The sequence below is a fragment of the Crinia signifera genome, chromosome 3, assembly GCF_055691185.1.
Source record: "Crinia signifera chromosome 3, ASM5569118v1, whole genome shotgun sequence".
Classification (NCBI taxonomy): Eukaryota; Metazoa; Chordata; class Amphibia; order Anura; family Myobatrachidae; genus Crinia; species Crinia signifera.
In genome coordinates, this window is record NC_139219.1 from 26208520 (window position 1) to 26217362 (window position 8843).

The window sequence follows — 8843 nt, forward strand, 5'->3', positions numbered from 1 at the left end:
GATGGGGGCTATGGTGTTACCACGCTGATTTCTCATGGATGCCCCATGCTCAGGTGGCGACAGTGTCTATGATGCGCACTGTGCCGTTAGTGCCCTATTCAGACCTTGTTAGGCTGCATATATTCGCTCTCTAGTGAGCAGGTATTCACTGTCTAGCGAGCAGGTCTCAGCCCTGCCAAACGCATCCCCGCCACCCGAGCGTTGCACGGCAGTGGGTGTGGCTAAAACGGCACGCGTGCTGTGGCCACGCCCACAAACAAGTAGCCACCCGCCCCACCCCTTTTCACTCCCCACAGCCTTCCCCCCCCCCCCCCCCCCCGAGCTGTCTGCCTTCTCCCGGAAAGGGCAGCCGGAAAGTATGGTACATTACCGCATCTGCGCAGACCCTCACCATCAGGGACGAGGCCGAAATCAGTCATTCATAGCTTTAGTAAAAGCCTACTTTGGTCTCAGTGTGTTTTATACAGTACATCCTTCTTCTTACTTTACCTCAGACTTCCTGTAGCCACTTTGCAGAACGCTAGGCATATTTTGTGTGTGTGTTTCGGCACTGACGTTAGCCGCTCTGTGCAGAGTCAGACGCTGAACGGGCTGTTTCTGTAAAAGAACTTGACATTTTGCAAGGCTGCAATGGAGGACTGGTGGAAATGAGGGGAGGGTGGTGTCAGCACTGCAGGAAGTGGGGTCAGCCACAGAGGAAGTGTATGCATATTCTGCAAAGGGCTGTACGCCTGGTCCCAGCGTCGCTCCTGTAACCACCTTCACCTACTTTATACATGTATAAATAGATACTGTAACTAGTTTCCATTTCAATGTTTTCCCTATGTTCAGCTGCATTATATACATGAGAAGATAATTAGTCTGGTGAAAGGTAACAGGCTGCAAGGATATTCTGTGCAAGGTGCAGGTGATAAACAGCCAGCCAATCAACTCCTACCTGCCATGTTACAGGCTGAGTTTGAATAATGATAGTCAGGAGCTGATGTTTATCACTCTCTACTTTATCATTTTTGAAGCTTGATACACCTGGCCCCGTGAGAAGCCTGTAGAGGAGGATTCAGTATGAAATCCCGGCGGTCGGTATCCCGGCGTTCAAAATCCCGACGCCGGAATCCCAACCACCGAAATCTCGACAAGGAGGGGACGTGGTGTCGTGGACACCCACGGAGGGAGAAAGTGTCGGGATTTCGGCGGTCGGGATTCCGGCGTCGGGATTCTGAACGCCGGGATCCCGACCGCCGGAATTTTAACTGCATCCCGTAGAGGAGACTGTCAGCAGCACTTCTGGGTTGGGGGGGGGGGGCGATGTAGACATCATCAAGTCCCACCCCCAGCACTGCAAATCCCGCAATTTGCGAGTCTTTGAGGAGGGGACGGAGCTAAACTGATACGATTTGCATATTTAGATGGATGCTGCTCCCGGCCTCCTGGAAAGGCTCAGGTGTATCCCACAATGGTGTCTGTCTGGGACCGCCCCCATTCCCTGAGCATAGTGGCCCATAATGTGGATCGTACTGGTTGTTTGCAGGGGATGCAACTGTAAAACCCCACCGGCACTAGGTATGGCATAACTGAAGTCACTGTGTATAGTGCATCACACTTACTTTCCCCCGGCTGGTCATGGGCAAGGCACAGGTACCAGAGGGTCCCCTGAATAATCATACACCTTGAAAAAGCCATTGCACAGGCGAAACGCGTTGGTGGAGGAGAGGGAGTATTGCTGCCTAATACTACCTATACCAATACAGCGGTAGCTACCTTGGAGACCGGACCAGCCCTACATTTTCTATACCTGCACAGCCATATCTACTGTACATTGCTCCTCCCAAAGGACAGAAGGGAGTCTTTGCTAACCCAACCAGTGGCTCCCATATACAATATGGCCGAGGAGAGCTATCCCCCAAATGCGCAGGAATCCCACAAAGAGCAACAGAGCAAGCAGGTTATGAAAACCTGAGATTCCCTGCCAAGGGGACCCATTCAGGACACCGCCTAAGCGGGCAATTATAGGAACGGACTCCTACCTACACCGAAGACTGATACGGTACCATATAAATTTACTCACATTCCCTACCAAATTCAACTTTTACAGCAGCAGCTTTTCAAAATATTTTTTTATTATTTTTTAGAATATTGCCTTGATTGAATATATTATGTTTTTGATTGCTTTTTATTATATATATATTTTGTATTTTTTTTCAAATCTGAATATTAATGGCACCATAGTTCCACGTCTTTGTTGAATATTGAAACAATTGTCTACCAGATTTTAACGCAGTGTACGCCCCCTTTTTTCCCTTGTATATTGATCACCCTCTCACTGGACTACTGCTCTCACACTGCGATCTCTCTCTCTCTCTCTCTCTGTCAGGTGCCTTGCTGGGACTGGCAGCACTTCCCACATGTGCTGTGAGGGGCTCTCACTGAGGCTGCATTCTCCTCATGTTACTCTGCAGAAAAGCACCCACATGTGCTGCTGCTCTCTCCATAGAAGGGGTGCAACTCATGACTGCTGTTTCCAAAGCTGGGGATCATGGAAATGACAGCTAGCCATTCCATGGTCCCAGCCAAGATGCATCCTTCTCCTAGCTTTTCCTCCTAATTTGTCCTGAATCTGCTACTTTCTGACTTAAGGCCCCCATACACTAGCCGATTTTGGTCAGATTTCAGCCAGATCAGTCGGATCTGGCCGAAATCGGACCAAAATCGGCTAGTTTTGATGTCCCCTCAGATCCGATGCGCGGTCCCGTGCGCATCGGATCTGCGTCGGGTGGTCGGACCTGCTGCACGTCCGACCACCCGACTTGGGACCTAGTGTGGCGGCGCGGCGGTAGAGGGAGCAGGGGGGGCTGGGGACGCTGCGGGGGACACAGGCGGCATAGAGCCGGGCAGGGTGAGCTGGCGGGAGCTGTCAGTACGGAAGGGGAAAAAAAAGCCCATACAATGAATGGGCAGCCTGTGATTGGCTGCTGAGCGCTCTCTCAGCCAGTCAGCAATTGGCTGAGAGAGCGCTCAGCAGCCAATCACAGGCTGCCCATTCATTGTATGGGCTTTTTTTTCCCTTCGGTACAGACAGCTCCCGGCTCCCCCTGCCCGGCTCAGCTGTAAGTAATTGCCGCAGCTGTGTCCCCCGCAGCGTCCGTCCCCCCAGCCGCCTCAATGTCCCCCTGCCCCCTGCTTCCTTCACATTGCAGCTCCCCTGGAGTTGCAAATGATACATCGCATGCGATGTATCATTTGCAAAACTTGGCACATCAAGTGCCAAATCGTGTGTCCCCCTCCCGGGGAGCTGCAGGGGGGAATCAGGTCCGACTTGTCCTTAGGACAAGTCGGACTAATGTATGGGGGCCTTTACACTTCCTGTCTTCCCCCTCTGCAGGAGGCTTGCATGTGATCACTGCCTGATCTCCAAACGTTTCCCAATCAGTGCACAGGAAATAGCCCTAGCTATGCATGATAAAACTAAATGGTATTAACTCTTGCAATGCCGGGGTATTACACAACTGCTATGGGGCCCAGGTCTTTAGGGGCCCCCATGGTCCTTTTTTCCCTTTTAATTAGTGCCACACCAGCAGTGTCCCCAGCGCCATCCTGTGTCCCCTCCCCCCTCACCGCTGATGGTTTACAATGCATACTGAAGGAGGAGGTGGTCCGGCTGATCCAGCCTTACTCCTCCCCCTCCTCTCTGATGCCACTGGACCTGTTCTGCTGTGTGGGAGACTAAAGGTGGCCATACACATGCAGATTTATCTTCAGATCTGTCTGGTTGGAACAAAAACATGGTTATGGATGAGAGCAAATGACAGTTGACCATTTGCTTGAAAATGCTGGAAAACTGACAAACTGTCACTCATCCACAACCATGTTTTTGTTCCAACCAGCCAGATCTGAAGATAAATCTTACTAGTGTATGGGCACCTTTAGAGCTGCCTGCAGAAGATGATGTCCGGTGGCATAGGTGTGGAAGGGCTGCAGAAGCTGGTGAGAGGAAGACCCAGTGTTGTCATGGAGACCTTATCCCAATGCTGGAGGTACACAGCGCCACTTATACATACGGGTGAGGAGGTCTAAGGCTGCCACTAATCTGCAATTTTGACAGTAAGGAAGCGGTTAACGCCAACATCACAGACCCTCCCCAAAAACCCCTGGTCACACCTTCAATTTTTTTTGGACACACCCAGAAAATGGCAGGTTTCCACCCCCAAACGCCGGCTTCCTGTCAGTCAAACTGCGAGGGGATTGCTGTTACGATCCGTAGTCACTATTTCCCCGCACGAATGCATGATGCATATGGAATGCATGCGCAGTCATTTGATCGCTAGAATCGTGAATTCATGCTGGCTATATATATATATATATATATATATATATATATATATATATATATATATATATATAGGTAATTGTGTACGGCCCGGCACTCCAACTTAGTGATGCAGCTACCTTGGTGCCCTCAGGATCAGAGATGTAGAGTAGTAAGGACAAACAGCGGCACTCACAGGATTTTCCAAAATATTTGTATTCAAACGTGACCAAAAAACCAATGTTTCGGGGACTAGCCCCTTTGTCAAGGTGTACCTACACAAAGGGGCTAGTCCCCGAAACGTTGGTTTTTTGGTCACGTTTGAATACAAATATTTTGGAAAATCCTGTGAGTGCCGCTGTTTGTCCTTACTACTCTATATATATATATTTCCTTTAGTAAATACAGTACAGAGCACCTGAGACTGTTTTGTTGCCGCTTTTACAATATTGCTAAATTCCAATCAATAATTGCTTCCAAGCGTCTGAAATCAGCCTCTTGTAAATATTCCTAAACTAAGGAGAATGTGTTTGTGTCGGCCCCCACCCAGCAGTTGACGGGAAGGGTGTCAGCAGCAACAGTTGTTCCTAAGCTGCAGCTGCACTTGGTGTGTTGGTCACATCAGAATAAATTACAGATAAGCCGAGTAATGTTCTCTCCCCAATCTCTGGCATCAGGCTGCCCAGACAGCCGCGCTGCTGGCACAATCACAGCTTGACGCTGGCACAAAGGAAGCTCCTTCCCCCCCTTCCGTGCCATCACAGCTTGTGACCATGGACTGGTTGCCTAATTCTCCCGGTCACGCAAAGTCACTGAAGGAAGTTAAGTCATGTTTAAAAATAAGTAAGTAAAGCGAAAGCAGCCGCTGTATTGTTCTGTCCTTCCTCTATTGTGACAGCTTCCAGCAAGCACGGCCAGTACATGGGGGGCATGCGGGAGACTTGCCCACCTTGCCTGGAGGGTAGTCAAGTATGCAGTAGGCTATGACTGAGCAGGCTGATAACAGGGCCTATAGAATGGGCAACCCACCCGCCTGTGCCACACACCCCACTGTAATCCGCATAACCTTCCCCTCAGCCCATGATATATAGGGGCTGTTTTATCAACAATTTTCACCATTTGCAACTAGTTTTAAAACTCATTGTTTATGATAAAAGGTGCTCTAGTGGCGTAGCTGGAAATATTGTGCCCCACCCCCACCGATAAAGATTCTGACATTCCCCCATACATTATTTAGACTTTTTCTACCTACATGCTTGCTGCCAGTGGTTACATGTTGGTTGCCAGGGGTTTTACACTCGTTGCCATGGGTTTCTTGCTCATTGCTAGGGTAAACATGATTATTACCAGGGCTACATGCTCAATGCCAGAGGTTTCTTACTTGTTGCCAGAGGTTACATGCTCATTGCCAGGTGTTTCATGCTCGATGCCAGGTGTTTCTTTCTTAGTACAAAGGGTTACATTTTTATTGCAAGGGGGTTTTATGCTCATTGCTAGGAGTTACATGCTTGTCTCCAGAGGTTTCATGCTCATTGCCAGGGGTTTCTTTGGTACTCTTTACCTAGAAGGGCGCCAGCGATTGGAATCGCGGGCGTCGGGGGTAAAAATCGCGGTTATCGCGGGTAAATCGCGGGTACATAAAAATCTGCTGCCCGCGATGACCGCGATTTTCCCATAGGGAACAATGTTAAAAAGGCTGATTGACCGCGATTTTCATGTAAAATGCCTCAATGCCCGCGATTTGGCCATAGGAATCAATGTTAAATGGGCTACAGAGCCCAAATAGGCACAATTAACCCTTAAATGTCCCCCCAAATTTTTAACGCCACCCCACGATCCACGCCAACCCGAAGCGTGGCGAGCGCAGCGAGCCCGCGAGGGGCGGCGGTACGCGTCCTCCGACCTTTTCATGCCCTACTATCCACGTCGGCGTGGAGTTGAGAATAGAATAGTGTGGCGAGCGCAGCGAGCCACCGAGCCCGAAGCGCGGCGAGCGCAGCGAGCCCCGCGAGGGGACGCGGATACCTTCACAGGTAAACGCGTCCCTTCGCGGACTTCACAGGTGTCCGCGTGGCCACGGACACCTGTGAAGCCCGCGAGGGGACGCGTTTACCTGTGAAGGTATCCGCGTCCCCTCGCGGGGCTCGCTGCGCTCGCCACGCTTCGGGCTCGGTGGCTCACTGCGCTCGCCACACTATTCTATTCTCAACTCCACGCCGACGTGGATAGTAGGGCATGAAAAGGTCGGAGGACGCGTACCGCCGCCCCTCGCGGGCTCGCTGCGCTCGCCACGCTTCGGGTTGGCGTGGATCGTGGGGTGGCGTTAAAAATTTGGGGGGACATTTAAGGGTTAATTGTGCCTATTTGGGCTCTGTAGCCCATTTAACATTGATTCCTATGGCCACATCAGGTCCATTGAGGCATTTAACAGTAAAATCGCGTCGGTCGGGCCATTTAACATTGATTCCTATGGGAAATCGGGTGCATCGCGTCGCGGGCATCGCGGGTACATTTATGGCCGGCCGCGACGCGACCGACGCGATTTCCATGTTTAACATGGGTTTCAATGGGAAATCGCGGGCATCGCGTCGGTCGCGTCGCGGCCAGACATAAATGTACCCGCGATCACCACGACGGGCGCCCTTCTAGGTAAAGAGTACCGTTTCTTTCTTGTTGCCAAGGGTAACATGCTTGTTGCTAGGGGTTACATGCTGGTTGCCAGTGGCTTTGTGCTCATTGCCAGCAGTTACGTGCTCATTGCCAGGGGTTTCATGCTCATTGCCAGGGGTTTCTGGCTCGCTGTCCGGGGTTACATGCTTGTTGCCAGGGGTTACATGCTCATTTCCAGCTATTTAATGCTAATTGCCAGGGAATACATGCTTGCAAGCATTTGCGGAATCCGGTGCTTCTTGGTAACACTATACGTGCTCCTCTTACCTGGCAGACGCTAGAGGTCCAGTAGGATCTCTATCATTCTCCTTCTAGGCAGCGGCCATTTTTGGAGAGCCACTTTCAGCAGATTCCATGTGCACAGCCAGACAACACTGAATCTGCAGACACGGCACCGGCTCCCCGCATTGTTATGCCACCGGGTGCTCCAGACAATCAGCCTCCAAATGCCACGTGTTTGAAAAATGCCAGTTGGGGGCTGACTGGCTGGCGCACCATTTATTATTAAACGCAATGAGTTTTTATAATTGTTGCATATGAGTAAACTTGTTGATTATAAGCTCCTCTAGTTCTATAGCAATAGATAGATCTTTGGATCTGTTTAGATCTATTTCCAGAGCATTGTTTCCATGATCTGTTGTGGTCTATCCAAGCCATCGTCAACCCCAGGAAGTTTGAGACCAGATTTCAGGCCTTTGATCATACTGTACTCCTCTGTGATGCGCTGTGGCCTTCTGGAGTCTGTCTGGAGTTGATGGCTTGGTCTCCTTTGCTCTGGTACTCAGGACACAACAGCCTAACAGGGATGGGAGCCTCAGACCTCACTAGACTAACAGATGAGACTTTTCCATGGACACCCTAGAGCAGGGCCGGATTATAATGGGGGCACAAGGGGTCAGTACCCCTGGGCCCCCCTCTAGCTAGGGGCCCCCTGTGGTTGGCATGTATTTAAAAAATATATAATAATTTTTTTTAGCTAAAGGTTTTGTGCATGGTAGTGGGATAGTGCTGCAGCTTCACCTATCTGCCAATGCCAATCTGCCAATGATTAATGGTGCTGAGCATCGGGAGCCAAGGCACACTGATTGCACAAGTGTGCAGTACATCACTGGGAGTTGACTAAGTCCCATGACACTTTGCACCAGAGGGCAGAGGCTGAGACATTTGTGCTGAGCTCTGATTGGTGGAGCTCATTACATGCTTCTCAGGCCCATGGAGAACAGCAGCAGCACCCTAGTCATGGGAGGGTTTTTAATCAGAGGCAGCACTGGGACTGTGAGGTCTCCTACACAGTAAGGTGCAGAGGGACAAACACAGGCTTTTCATGTGGTATGTACAGTAGGTATGTATGTATGTATATATATCTATATCTATATATCTGCTGCAGAGAACCATGGACCAAGTTTATACTGACTTTACTCTGTGTTTTGACAGTGTAATATTCTCCCATGCAGTTTGCAGCCAGTAATGACAAGTGCAAGGGGGCCCCCCTGTCTAAAGTGCCCCGGGCCCCCCGAAGGCTTAATCTGGCACTGCCCTAGAGTGATGGACATTTAGCTTAAACATTTCCCACATTAAGTGTGGGAAGAGGAGCGACCCCGTCACATAACCTCACCTCATTTCTCCTGATCATTGGGACGCACCGGGGGTCTGTATCATGGGAACATAGGAGCTGTGTGTTACACATTTCTAGTGGAAAATCAGACAGTCCTGGGAAAACTGGGATACACGGGGGGGGGGGGGGGGATTGCTGCCAACACTGATAAATATTTTCCAGGAAAACATTGCTGAGCCAGTGCAAGAACTCAATCTTAGGCGATACTCTCCCAGCATACCCCAAATCCTCATCACATCCTGGGTGCGGAACTAA